Genomic DNA, 14,911 nt, shown 5'->3' with positions numbered 1-14,911 from the left:
GGTGGTGTGTGGGGGGTTTGGTGAAGGAGAAGTGGACGCAGTGGTGGTCAGTCCAGAGGAGTTCGGTGGTGTGGGTGTAGGCTATGTGTTGGCTTGAAGTGAAAATTGCATCGAGCGTGTGTCCTGCTGAGTGGGTGGGTGCGGTGACCAGTTGTTTGAGTCCGAGGTTGGTGAGGTTGTCTATGAGGGAGGTAGAGTTGTGGTCTTGTAGGTTCTCCAAGTGAAAGTTGAAATCACCGAGGAGGATGTAGTCTGTGGAGGTGAGGGCGTGCGAGCTGATGGTGTCGGCGATGGTGTCGCAGAAGGAGGGGCGTGGTCCTGGTGGTCTGTAGATTAGTGTACCTCTCATGGTGGAGTTGTTGTTAATGTGGATTAGAAAGTGCATGTGTTCTGTGTTGTCGATAGTGTCTTGGGAGCTGGTGGTGACTTTGATGGTGTCCCTGTGTAGGATGGCGATGCCACCACCTGGCCTGTTGAGGCGGTCTTTGCGTTGGAGTTTGTATCCCTTGGGGGTGGCAATGGCTATGTCGGGTTCCGAGGAGGGGTTGGTCCAGGTTTCCGTGAGGAAGGCGATGTCAGGTGAGTGTGATGTGATGAGGTCCCAGAGTTCTATGGCATGTTTGTGAAGGGAGTGGGTGTTGAGGAGCAGGCAGTTGAGGTGATTGTGGTGGGTGGTGTTGGTGTGGTGCATGAGGGTGTTGTTGCGGGGTGTGTTCTGGTTGTGGGGTGGTGTGCTGCAGGGCTGGTTGGTGGGGGGCAGAGCAGGTGCGTATTGTGTTGGGGGTGTTGTGTTTGTTGTCGGGGGGGTCGCTATGGTTGGTGTGTGGTGTGAGGGATGAGGAGCAGGAGAAATGACAGGTGTGGCAAGTGATGAGTGTGTGTGGGGCTGGAAAGGGTGCAGGTGGGGCGAGGGCCTGGGTTGAGTGAGTGGAGGGTGAGGGGGGAGTAGGTTTGTCTGTGAGGACCGGGGGGCTGGCGCTGGGCGTGGTCTTGGCGTGGATAGGCGCAGACGGGCTTGCCTTTTGCATGCCGCGGCTGCTATAAATTGGGGGGAGGGAGTGGCAACTGGGAGGAGGGAGGGCTGGGCGAACGGGAAGGCTGGGGCATGGGGCCACAGGGGAAGGCAGTGGTGGGAAAATCTAAAGGAGAGAACGGATGGTGAGGCGGTGGGGGAGGCGGGAGGGTCCGCGGGGCGCAGCAGCTGGGAATTTCCCTAAAGAGGAGAAATGGACGGTGAGGAGGAGGGGGGAGGCCGGTGGGGCCGCGGAGACGCAGCGGCTGGGGATTTCCCTAAAGAAGAGAAATGGACGGTGAGGAGGTGGCGCGGGGCGGCAGAGCGAGGAGCGACCTGCCTGTTGGAAGCTCAATGATTTGAGAACACCATCTAAGAAATACTCGTTTGCTGGGTGTCATCAATGTCAGAGTTGACATCCTGATGTTTGCCAAGTCCAAGAGGGAACAGCATGAATGCCCGCGAGGGTGTTCTCCAAAGAATCCATGACTTGGTATTAATACTCCACCAAGAGACTGAAGAACATCTATTATTGGCCACTGAAGCATTCCAGTGAGGAAGGTAGCATATAGTAAAGGAATAACTATCCCAGAGAACCCCGCAAGAAAAAAAGGTTCTAGAATTTTGTTCAGCGTCCATCACAAACTCACAACTGATGCCAGTGTATGCTTGCTGCGAGCCGCTCCTGGTGGTACCATCCAGTCTATCAGATCAAGCCGTGCAACTTTCCCACCATGGCCACAAAGGCATAGTGAAAACCAAAAACAGACTCAGAAATCCGGTTGAACCCACTTTAGCTTACAGGTGCCAAAGTGAACCAGATGATGGAGCATGCCACTATTGGAGTGGGTGAGGGTGAAATAAAGAAAATAAATTCTTTGGGTTTGGGTTGCGTCTTGATCAAAGACAATTGTGTAGGGGCATGGAATACTCTTTTGTATGAGTTCAGTATTCCTCCATCACCCAGGGCTATTTAAATAGTTCCCTTAAAATAGTTTTCCTTGCCCTCAGAAGGATTGAGGAGGATAGGGTTACACTCCCTCCCTTCCTGTGCTTGAAGGACATGAGCAAATTTAGACTATCATTCAAATGCCATCCCTGGGTTGTTGTGAGATGGAGAGGTATCATGATTACTACTCACTGACAAGATGAGGAAATCACATGCAATGTCTTGTTCTTCAAACAAGCCTGAAGCGACTTCTCGAGAGGAGTACCTACTTCCCACATTGTCCTACCCTCTGTCAATGAGTGATTTCCCTGTGACCCCATCACTTCCTGTTCCGGCCAGAGCTGAAGAGTCCTGATGGGGTAGCACGAACCCTGGCAAAGGCATTTTTAAATAACTTCATCAGTTTTTTCTTCCCTGAATATTTTGACCATGGTTGATATCCCACAAGTGCCCTTATATTCACTACATCCCCCAACCAAACTTGGTTGTCTGCAGCACATTTTCTCTTATCAAATACTGTTTCCTGTATTCTTAATGTCTTAGAGCCTGATTTAGGCATTGGTGGACAAGTTACTCCATCACAATGATGAAGGATTACCCATCTGCCGAAATCTAAGTCCCATTATATCCTATGGGATTTAGAGTTCAGTGGATGGGATATCCGTCACCATTGTGACAGAGTAACCCATCCACCAATATTTATATCAGGCCCTTAGTTCTTTTCTCCTCCATTCACCAATATCATTATTTTTTTATCCTTTGTCCCATGCCATCCAACCTGGACAAATCTTCGAATTTGCAGATCTACCTTTGAATAATTTGAAAGTTGTTTTTCCAGTAGTGTTCTGAGGACACATGCAATAGACCATTATTTTATGCTGCAGGATTGTTTTCCAATTTAAGTTATTGGCTCTTGCTAACTATATGCTTTCCTTTAGAATTTTGTTCACTCTTTCTAAAGCAACATTTGTCTCTGGTTGATAAATTGAACTTCCTGTATGTAAAATTCCATGTTCTCTTAAATATCTTTGCATCTTCTGTGAACAAAACTGACGATCATTGTCAGGCAAAATAGAATTTGGATAACTTCCTATAAGAATTTAATTACAGTTGAAGTGGAGATATTGCTAACACAAGTTACCTAAATCCATCTTGAAAACAAATCTAATACCACAATGAGAAAAGGAGTTTGCCTTTTCCCTGTAAAGGTCCTACTATGGCAATAGCTACTTCATCCAATAGATACTTTGGAAACTGTCTGAATACCATGGGCATTTGTCTATTTTTACCATCTTATCACTCACCCGGCCTTGCATGTAGTCTTTCACTAATCTTTCTACATTGGTATCCATTCCTGGCCACCAAAATTATGATCATAGCCTCTCTTTAGTTTTTACAATACCCTTATTTCCATCATGGACAAGACTGATACTTTCTCACGCACAGCAAATGGTGGAACCGGTTTTGTTCCAAGGGTAAATATTCCATTCACCACAGAAAGCTTGTTTGTAATCATAGTCCAGGGTTTATCCAACTGCTGACATCTTCCAGATAATGTCATTTCAATCACTTTAGAAATGTCTTGATCCTTGTCTATTTAATTATTCCACTCTACTCCTTCTATAGCACCCAGAGTGACCACATACACATTCACTCCTTCATCCAAAAATGTTTCTTCATCTTCCTCAATTTCATTTGCTCTCACTAAATGGTTTAAACAACCCGCTGACCAAATAACTACCCTAGGAATATAATCAACAGTGAAATTATAACCTTGTAATGAAATGATCCATTTTCTGATTGTTGAAGAGATTGCACCTAACCCTTTAAAAAACATCTTTCAAAGGCTTATGAACAGAAAGTATCTTAACTTCCATAGCCCAAATCAAATTTCAATATTTACCTTACACCCAGTAAATTACCAGTGACTCTTTTTCATTTACTGAGTAATTTAACTCAGAACCTTTTAGACATCTCGATGCACAAGCAATTAAATGATCCATCCCATTTATTTTTTGAATTATGACCGCACCAATTCTTTTTGCACTGGCATCTGTTACAATGTAGGTTTCTTCACCTGGTATGAAAGCTGGTAAACATGGAGCATTTCTTAAAGCTCCCTTTATCAAAGTGAACTCCTTTGGACAATCGGTATTCCACTTAAAAATTTACATTTTTGCCTGGTAATTTCCTTAGATATTCAGTTGTATCTGCATTACAAGGAAATAATTTATAATAATATTAAACCAAACCTAGGGATGATACCAATTCCTCCTTGTCCCCAGGTTCCTGTAACTATACAATTGCATCAATCAACTCTGTTTTAGGAAACACAATCTGACCTGTAATGCGATGTCCCAGATCATTTACTTCCTGTATTTAAAACATACACTTCTCCTTTCTGAAAGTCATGCCTTCTTTTCTCAACCTTTCCAGAACATGATCTCTTGAATAATGTTCCTCCTTAGCACTTCTGTAAATCAATAAATCATCTTGATAACATCTTACCTCTCAAATTCCTTTGAGCATATTCATCATGACTCTTTGAAATACAGAGGCTGCAGAGACAAAAACAAATGCCATTCTCAAAAAATGTAAAGGTCCCTAAATATGCAAAGAAATTCCATTAATTCTTGTGAATACTTATCTAACTCAATTTGATGAAGAGCAGATGCTAAATCTAAGGTTGTGAAGAATTTAGCACCTACTAACGTGGAAACAGTTTCATCAATATTGGGTTGAAAGAATCTATCCACAACAAACTCTCTATTAAGTTCTCATAAATCTATGCACAAACAAAGCTCACCATTGTTTTTTTTTCCTACAACAATAGGGGCCAACCATGCACTCGCCTCAACTGGTTCGATAATCCTCATCTCGATCAATCATTCTATTTCTTTCTGCCCTGAAACTTGTTAATTCAAAGATATTATTCTCACTTTTGCAGCCACAGCTCTTGTTTCACCCTTTTAATTGTATGTGATGTGTGTACCCATAAAACAACCTAACCCATCATGAAATACCTCTCTAAATCCCTCCTTAAAAGTACTGAAGGTTTCATCCATTTCTTGTACCTGTACTTTAGCTACAGCATTGGTATTTAACATGACTCCCAGTAAACATCGATGTGGCCACATCAGTAAGGCATCATCATTTCTTGCAAAATATACCTTCATAGCCACCAGCCTCCCTGCAATTTCAATGTAAGCTGTGAAAATATCCAAACATTTGTCATTACCAATCATAGTGAGATGAGAACATGATTCGAATGTCATCTCTATTTCAACTCCCTCAGTCTTTACTTTGTATGATGGCTGTTCAATGTTTACTCTATTTACCTGAAATACATTCATCTTCACTTCATGTTGCCCATTTGTTTACTCTTACTTCTACAGCATTTGGAGAAGTGACCTTTCTTACCACACATATTACAAATGGCATGCACAGCAGCATAGTGAGTTGCATTAGCCCTGTGCCCTATTTTACCACACCCAAAGCATTTTCCTTTAAATTCTTACTTATTTACTTTCAGAAATGCATGTGAACTTATTACTTTCTAAACCATTTGAGTTCTTGTTTTTAACTTGACTATTTATTCTACCTTTGAACTGCCTTTCTTTCATCCTATTTTTGGCAGGGCTTAACTCATCTACACACTTGATCAAGTGCTCCACATGTTCAGCAGTTGCAATTACCTTATCCAGTGGTGGTTCATCCTTCAACCACAACTCATCTCCTATTTTATTAAGTGCCCATTTCAATACAAAATGATCCCTTATTCTTTCCTCTGCTGTTCTGACAAATTTGCAACTAGAAGCCAACTTCCAAAGACTAGTCACAAAATCTTGCACCGACTGATCTTTTGCTTGCTCCCTTAACCCAAAATTATACCTCTCCATGATGGTGCTTACTTGTGGCAAATAATGTTGATCTAATTTTAATATGAAAATTTCATATTCATTCAGGGATCTCTGATCAGCGGCACTCAACTCAGGTATATTTTCTAATACTACCTGCCCCTCACCTCTTAGACAGTGTAGTAACAATGACTATTTATGTTCCGTACTTACATTTGTGCCACATACTATTGCATAGTTTATAAAGATTTTATCCATCTTACCATTTAATTGTAGGTCCAGCAGGACTACTTAAGAAGAAAGGATATGGAGTTACATTCTGCATGTTGTTGGACTATAATATGACTTCAACTTCTTAAGAAATACTTCCCAAAACATTATGCATTTAAAATGTTGAATCTGACTATAAAAGTGTCAAACAACTGATCACCAATTATGCTACCAAGATGCACTAATTCCCAAGAGGTGCGTTAATCACCGAAGTATGTAAACTCAAAGAAACAACAAAATAAATAAATAAATATATACATAGATATGTAAGAGTCTTGACCTTCCAATGTGCCAATCATCGAAATTAAAAATGACCAGCACCAATAAATTTAACACAGCTTACCAGTGTGCCAATCACAGAAGATGACCTTAAGCTGCACTACTGCAAATGTCACTGTATGGAATCATGAAGATGATTTTGATAAGCATCTAGAAGACAGTGTGACAATTACAGTAGATGCGGGTAAGTGGCAACAAAGATGATTGTGATCAACATTTGCAATTTAAATACTGCTTCTGCTGTCCACATGGTGTGGCAATCACCATAGATGTAGATAATAAGAATTAAAAAATGATGCACCCTGCTCACATCCCTGTTGTTTTTATGTGTCCTGATGAATGGGAATCTTCCCAGTTACCTAAGATGTCTGCTGTGCACCATTGCACACTCCATATAATTATTTTAATGGTAAATAGAGCTTGTAGCACTATAATAAAGAAAATGTCTGCCAAAATGCATCACACATCAATTAGGCTCTTTTCAAAAAGAAATAGAGTCTGTTCTGAGCAACAGCTTCTCTTTGTACAATAAAATGAGTGTACACACTCCAAACAGTCGTGCTGACCTGCAAATACATTCCAGCAATCTCCTGATGGCGCCGAGCTCCTCACCCAATCCAAAGTTTCTCCAAATTATTTTTAATAGTCCACTACCATCCAAATAGCAGATTCCACAGGCCTTTCACACTCTCTAAAATCAATCAGATCTCACCACAGGTTGATCCTCATAGTGAGTGCAAATTTCACAGCCAGCAAATTTTACTGAATGGGGGATGTTAAGGTGAATGCCTGGAACCTTTATCCCAGCCTTGTCCCCAAATTATGTGGTGTTATCCAACAACAATTACCACACGAAGTCCTGTTAAATTGTAATGAAGCAAGAGACTTTATTCACTGCAATTATCCACCATCAGCAGACCAACTAAACTCCTTAGAACCTTCAGTGTTCGTCAACTCTACACGGAAACCTTATATCATAAAATTATTTACAGAACTTAACTATGTCATCTCATGTGCACAAAATGAGAGATTATTTTGTGAAGCTAGGAGAGTCTGTTATATCCACATCAGAGCTCATGATCAGTGGTTAAAACTATGTTACCAAAGATACAGAGGCCTTGATTTATACTTTTTGGTGCAAAACTGCACTAACGCAGTTTTGCACCAAAAAGTTTAGCACCGGCTTGCACCATTTCTTAGCACCAGCCGGGCACCATATTTATGGAATGGTGCAAGCCGGTGCAAAGGGTAGGCTAGCATTAAAAAAATGACGTTAGCCGGGTGGGGCTGGCGGTATGGAAGAAGTGGGTTTTGCACCAGAAAATTACATTAGGCAGGTTAGAGTAAACAAAAATGACTCTAACCAGCCTAGCGTTCTTTTCTGACTCAAAACCATCCATACCACATAACTCCTGTCTTAGAAAAGACCGAGTCATGCCCACCACCCCAATGGTCAATACAGGGGACCAGGGTCCCCTAAGCATGGCCATTGCGCCCAGTGCCACGTAGGGTGGCCCATTTCAGGGCCCCCAATGGCACTTAAAAAAAATACTTACCTGTACTTACCTATACCTACCTAGGATGGGGTCCTAACTATACTTACCTGGGATGGGGTCCCCCATCCTCCGCTGTCCCTCTGGTGTGGGTGGGGGTGTCTTGGGGGCCTGGGGAGGGCACCTGTAGGCTTATTCCATGGTGTTCCACCATGGAAATAGGCCCAGAGGTCCCCTACGCCTGCCCTGACCCAGTTGTTAAATAATCTCCCCTGTGCATGATATTAGCACGGATGGATAAATATGATGCTAAGGCCATAGAGTCATTTTTTGCACGGGAACGCCTACTTTGCATCTCATTGACTCAAAGTAGGTTTCCACTTCCAAAAAATGACTTTAACTCCATAACTTTGGCGCTAGACGGGTCTAGAGCCGAAGTATAAATATCGAGTTAGTTTTGCACCGAATTTGTGTAAAAGAAAATGAAGCTAATTTGGTGCAAAACAAGTATAAATATGCCAGTTAATCACCGCTCATTGATGCTTTTTCCTTTGATGTTAGAAATTGGTAGCCATTGTTGAAAATAGCCATATGAAAGTTGCTAAATAGTGATCATGAAAATGTTCAGGAGAAAAAATCTAGGGGCATATTTATACTCCGTTTGCGGCGAATTTGCGTCGTTTTTTTCGACGCAAATTCGACGCAAAACTAACTCCATATTTATACTTTGGCGTTAGACGCGTCTAGCGCCAAAGTTCATGGAGTTAGCGTCATTTTTTGGCGTGAACACCTCCCTTGCGTTAATGATATGCAAGGGAGGCGTTCCCGTCTTAAAAAATGACTCCGAGGCATGTGCGTGGTATTTATACTCCCGGGCAAAAATGACGCCCGGGAGTGGGCGGGGCAAAAAACCCCGCATTTGCGCCTCTTTTTAACGCCTGGGTCAGGGCAGGCGTTAAGGGACCTGTGGGCTCTGAAGGAGCCCAGAGGTGCCCTCCCCTGCCCCCAGGGACACCCCCTGCCACCCTTGCCCACCCCAGGAGGACACCCAAGGATGGAGGGACTCATCCCAGGGAAGAAAAGGTAAGTTGGGGTAAGTATTTTTTTTTTTTTGTGGCATAGGGGGGCCTGATTTGTGCCCCCCTACATGCCACTATGCCCAATGACCATGCCCAGGGGACAGAAGTCCCCTGGGCATGGCCATTGGGCAAGGGGGCATGACTCCTGTCTTTGCTAAGACAGGAGTCATGTTGATGGGGGATGGGCGTCGTAAACAAATGGCGCAAATCGGGTTAAGACGATTTTTTTGCCTCGACCTAACTTGCCCCATTTTTAGACGCCCATACGCCATTTTCCCCTACGCCGGCGCTGCCTGGTGTACGTGTTTTTTTTTCACGCACACCAGGCAGCGCCGGTCGGCTAACGCCGGCTAACACCATTCTATAAATACAGCGCCCGCATGGCGCTTCAGAATGGCGTTAGCCGGCGCTAATTTTTTTGACGCTAAACTGCGTTAGCGCAGATTAGCGTCAAAAAGTATAAATACGGGCCCTAGAATCCTAAATCGAACATAACAAATGTGGCATACTTTGACTATTGAAAGAAGGAAAAACCCTCTGAGTTTTGGATTGGATCTTCAAAAAAACGGACCAAGGCTATTACATTACATTTGAAGCCTAGCAACCCTATATATTGAACCTTTATTCTCTTGACTTATTTTTAAGTGCAATACTAATCTAACAATACATCAGGTACCACTGATAATAAGTTACTAATGACCATCAAAAGTAGTTGAACAACACATGTCCTGGACTCAGTGGTCTTCCAATTGATGTGCTCAAAACTGATCCAGCTTCTGGAGAACAGTCTCTCATTAGACTCCCTTCAAGCATATGGTGGTAGTAAAAAACAACAAGCATTGGTAAAGCCAACAGGTCTGGCGTTGCCTACCAGCCTTTTGGCAATTCATATTATGGTTTTTCCAAAACTTTAATGTTCGAGAAGCTGCTGGGTGATTTTTAATTTAAAAAAGCATTGACTAAAGGAAAAAATGTCTTTGGTCTAAAAAAGCAATCGTTTCTACACTGCTCCCTGGCATTGAAGGGAATTACTTTGTGTTGATGTGTTCAATGCAAAAGGGAAGCATGCAATAACTGATAGTGATGCTGGCCATTGGCTGAAGTGGGCTGAAGCATTGTCTCTTGATTCATGCTTGATTGGGTTGGAGAAAATTGTGGGTGACACAACCACAGACAAAGGGATGAAGTGTGGCTGAAAAACCCTATGTTGTACACAACATGTAAGTAAAATTAATGTTTTCGGTAACACAGACCTAAAACACCAATTGTTCTGCCATTAGCAGCCAGCCTCTTTAAAGAAAAAAAGAATGCATGACAGGATAGAAAGACAGGTCACGGCTCACTGGGGTGACAGGGAGTGGGGTGGGGCGGCATGCGGGGGAAGGGGGAATATTAATACAAATGTTTTTTTTAAACTTACTTGCACGCCGCGCCTCCGCTCCTCCATCTCCTCAGCAGCAGGCAGGCACAGGCTCCCAGCCTGCCCTGTGGACAATCCTGATGCTGGTCAGAGCAGCGTTAGGACTGGCTGGAAGCGCCCAGCCAGGGCGCTTCCAGGCAGACGGGGAGCCTGTGCCTGCTCTCTCCAGCCGGCAACACAGTACCAGGCTGAAGAGACCACAGTGCGCATGTGTGTTTGCTCGTCATCCCCAATGCCCCCCTCTTTAACAACGACAGGATAATAAACTTTGTTTATTATCCTTTCGTTATTAAAGTATTTGCAGTGGCTGCTGCTGGTGGGGGGGGTGACGCTCCTCCGCCATAGCGGAGGAGCCGCCATTGAGAAAGACTGACAGAAGGAAGGAAAGAAGGGAGAAAAGAATGAAGGAAGGAAAGAAAGGGGAAGAAAAGATTGAATGAAGGGATTAAGGAAGGTAGGAAGGAAGGAGAAGGAAGGAAAGAAGGAAGCAAGAAAAAGAAAAAGTAAGGATAAAAAGATGTAAAGAAGGAGAGAAGGAAGGAGGAAAAGAAGAGAAGAAAGCAACCAGGAAGGAAAGGAAGCAGGAAAGAAAGCAAGAAAAAAGGAAAGGAGATGATAAGGAAAGGGAGAAAGCAAGAAAGAAGGAGAGAAAAGAGGGAAGAAGGAAAGCAAGAAAGAATGAAAGAAAGGATAGAAGGAAGGAAAGAAGGATAGAAAGACAGAAAGCAAAAAGCAATGAAAGAAAGACTTGAAAGATGGAAAGAAGGGAGGAAAGAAAGAAGAAGGGAGGAAAGAAAGTAAAAAAGCAAGAAGAAGGATAGAAGGAAGAACATAGGAAAGAAGTAGAGAAAGAAGGAAAAAAAAGAAAAACTAGGAGAAAAGAAGGAAAAAGGTATGAAAGAAAGTCAGAAAGACAAAAATAAAGAAGGCAAGAGGGAAAAAAATATAGAAAGAAAGAAAGAAAAAAGAAAGAAAGAAAGAAGAAAAATGGAAAGTAAGACAAAAGCAAAGATAGAAAGAAAGATAGGAAGAAAGAAGGAAGAAAAGGTGGAAAGAAAGGAAAGCAATAAGGAAAGCAAGAGAAGGAAGAAAGCAACAAAGAAGATAAAAGCAAGGAAGAAAGAAATTGAAAAGGAGTTCGGAAAGAAGACAGGGAGAAAGAAAGCAAGAAAAAAGGCAGGCAAGAAAGAAACAAAGGAATAGGGAAATGAATAAAGTAAAATGTTACAAGTGCTGCAAATTAAATACAATAAAGGCTGATTTCCTTCCTGAGCAAAGTTTATTTAAAACCATTGGTGAAACTGAGTCCAGAATAAATGTGCTCTGAAGAAGTATCCATTTTTCAATTGATTTGTGTACTTCATGCACAGAAGAAAAGAGAATAAATTAATAAAGAACAGTTTCAAATGGACACAATCTGTAGTGGAGTGAAATACAGGCACTCAGATAAGCAATGGATATAACAAAATAAATTGACAGCATCAGTGGCAGCAGAGCAGAACTGATAACGCTGGACTGTGCCATGCTCACTCATCTGGTAAAAGCATCACGATATCACTGCAGACTCTTCAATATAAGGGCAACACTAAAGTAATGATAAAGTAAAAACAAAAACACTGGCTCTGAAGGGAACTATCTGGTGAACAGACACGGTCATTGTGAAAGAGCAAAATGCGATCACTGGAAGTGAAATAAACTCGTCACTTAAGTAGGGTGACCCACTGCCCCATTCTGTATGTTGTAGTGGGTGGAAGCAAAATGTGAATAACACAACGACAGGCAGATGGATGAAGATGGCTGAAGCCCCTTTAAATAAGTATATTATACACATAATTTTAATAAAATCAAAAGCTCGTCGCCAGCGCCAGCTCCAAAAGCACTTAAGGAAAGAGAAAAATGTGGAGGTATGGTTGATTGCCTCGCTTTCAGATGACAAACCATCGCGTCATCTACTTTTGAGGGAGTTCCATTCTGCTTGGATTCTCAATGGTCCCTTGGCAGTTATCTCCTGTCACATTTCGCTGGTTAAAAATGTATTTTCCTAATCTTCGTGCCAACGTCTGACTAGAGCCAAGCTCTAGACCCACTCAAAAGTCCCTTAAAAGACCATATTTACTTATTTCCCGTTTGTCACGTGAAATTAACATTACTGTTGAATATTTTAAATTTAGGTACACCTGGAAGTGATACTTTCATGAGCTGGGCCATGTGGTCTGTGCCCAGCCACAAAACGCTATTTTTTCCAACTTTGAAGAGTTGCAGCGGAGGTGAGGAGGGCAAGAAAGGCGAAGTGTTAGAAGAGCCCAAGAAATGTCTATGTTTGCTAAACAGGACTCTTTAAATCAATATCGTAGCACAAGTAGTTGTTTATTAATTGCACGTGGGCCATGAGCCCCCTACTTTAGTAGCGTGAGCAGAGGTTGGGGGCCAGAAGCTAGATCTATGAGCATTACACTTTTAAACGGGTATTTGTGGCTCCTTTGACGTTTTATGCAGAGACAGGTGGCTAGAGAGGAGAATAGATGGAGGGAAGCATGGCGAGAAGGCTGTATTGGAAAAATGATAGATGTAGCGGTAGATGCAGAGAAGAATGGGTTGATAGAGAAAATGATAGGTAGCTGGAAAGAAGGAAGAAAAGAGGAAGAAGAATGCATGGATGGATAGGAGAAAGAAGGATGTATAGATGCATGGTTAGAAGGAAGGGTGGATGGATATTGAAACGAAGGAAAATTAACGATAAAGAAAAAGAATAGATCGATGAGAAAGAAAGAGAAAGAAAGAAGGATGAGTAGAATGGACGTAAAGAGGACAGAAAGATGGGTGGATGTTCAGAAAGGATGGCGAGAAAGAAAGATAGAAAGACATGAGAAAGAAAGATGGCAACAAGGAGAGAAGAGCAATACACAAAGTAGGATTGGGAGAAGGAAAGATTTTTCGGTCATTCAGGCGGAAGCAATGCCACACATGACTGCTAGGTTTGTTTGCCTCACGCGTTGGTTTCATAAGGTTCAGTGTGGGGTGGTATTAAATTTATGTTTTTTGGCTACTCACTTGATTATTTGTCATCATATTTTACCAGGCTAAATCATTTACTACCCCTGCATCGGGAGCTCTTATTTTTCAGGGATGTGCACGCTCAGGCAAAGGCACGTGCACTCAGAAACACACACACACACAATCTCTCATACTTACTTTCAAAAGTACAGGTAATATTCCTCCCCACCTCTTTCTCGTTTTGCAGCAATCTAAACATTAAAAGCCTCCCCCGTGACGCCACACCCCAAACCCAACATATGTTAACACCATAACAGATCGCTGAGTGTGAAATACTGCCTGTGAATGTTAAGATAAAAAAGATTTACCAGAAAAGTGTCTAGGAGAGGGAGTCATGTTTGTACGGGTTAAAAAGCAAGCCTACTCTCCCCTCTGACCCCAGTTAAGGTGTTGCGCCTGGTTCTTGAAAAATGGGCTCTCCGGCAGCCTCCCTTCTTGGTTGGGCGCAGCTCCTAACCTTGAGCGGCTGCAAACCCCCGTTAAGGGAGATCTTGATGGTAAATCATCCCCAGCTGTCAAAAAGCAAACTGCTGTTAGTATTTTGGGCTGATCCCCCCTACCTTTAACGCTTTCACTGGCGAGCGAGGGAGTCCGGCAGCAGGAATTAGCAGCATTAATCCATGTAGCAGAGTTTCAAAATGATAATATACTCATAAAAATGCGCTGTGTCCATGTGGCTGGGGGTGGAGATAATGCCTGGGGGTTAGAGCTGCTGATTTTGGAACTGCCAAAGCCATGTTTGAATCCTGGCTCAGCTTAGCATCTTATGATTGTTTGCAATTTCACGTAATGGTCATGTGACAAAAAAAGAATGTGCAACATGTTCTGCGCTCATGTCAGGTGCTCTAATGCCATTGGCCCAGGATTGTGGTGAATGAAACTACAAAATAAGCATTGTGCGTCTGAGCACATTGTTTGCTATGTCCTGAAGTACAGCATGAAGTATAGCATGGGACACTAACAGCCTTGGGGAACGCTGAGCCAAGGATCCTCTAGGCCCCGAGAGCCAAAGCATGAGCTAAGCCATCCAAAGACATAAGCCACACAACAAATGGCATACTACATATCTATATATATATATATATATATATATATATATATATATATATATATATATATATAGGTTCATTGATTGAGTGAGAATCTTGATTCAATTATTGATCAATAATCATAAAAGAACAAAGTACAGCAGAAAATCATCACACTTAAAATACATTTAAAAAATCTATACAGACAATAAATAGAATAAAAATCTAAAACGTCCAAACATAAACATGATACATCGTGAGAATATATTACGTCCCATCTGTACATGAACAACCATCCTTATACTTTATAACCGTGATGTTACGAAATCATTGATGCGTTCAAGTACAAGGCACTTTTTAAAGAAGGAAATGACACACTTATAACAGTGGGCTCAGCTTATAACTGTTGGCTCAGCCAGCATCTGAAGATGTACTGGGAAAAACCCCTAGACTTCAGTGTAGGCAGTAAA

General features: G+C 42.3%; 1 protein-coding gene across 2 annotated transcripts in view; it reads right to left on the bottom strand.

The window, feature by feature from the left end:
• The window catches only part of LOC138304173 (sulfotransferase 1C1-like), a 283,807-nt gene extending 269,744 nt beyond the window's left edge, over positions 1-14,063 (bottom strand). Inside the window, exon 1 of one of the 2 annotated variants that reach the window (XR_011205515.1) lies at positions 13,974-14,063. The gene's annotated coding sequence lies outside the window, so the exon portion shown is untranslated. The remainder of the gene's footprint in view (positions 1-13,973) is intronic. The other variant, XM_069244005.1, reaches the window with a different exon arrangement.
• Between the last annotated feature and the right edge of the window lie 848 nt (positions 14,064-14,911).

The sequence above is a fragment of the Pleurodeles waltl genome, chromosome 7, assembly GCF_031143425.1.
Source record: "Pleurodeles waltl isolate 20211129_DDA chromosome 7, aPleWal1.hap1.20221129, whole genome shotgun sequence".
NCBI lineage: Eukaryota > Metazoa > Chordata > Amphibia > Caudata > Salamandridae > Pleurodeles > Pleurodeles waltl.
Note: the sequence above shows the minus strand (reverse complement) of the source record. Positions and strands in the feature narration are given on the sequence as shown.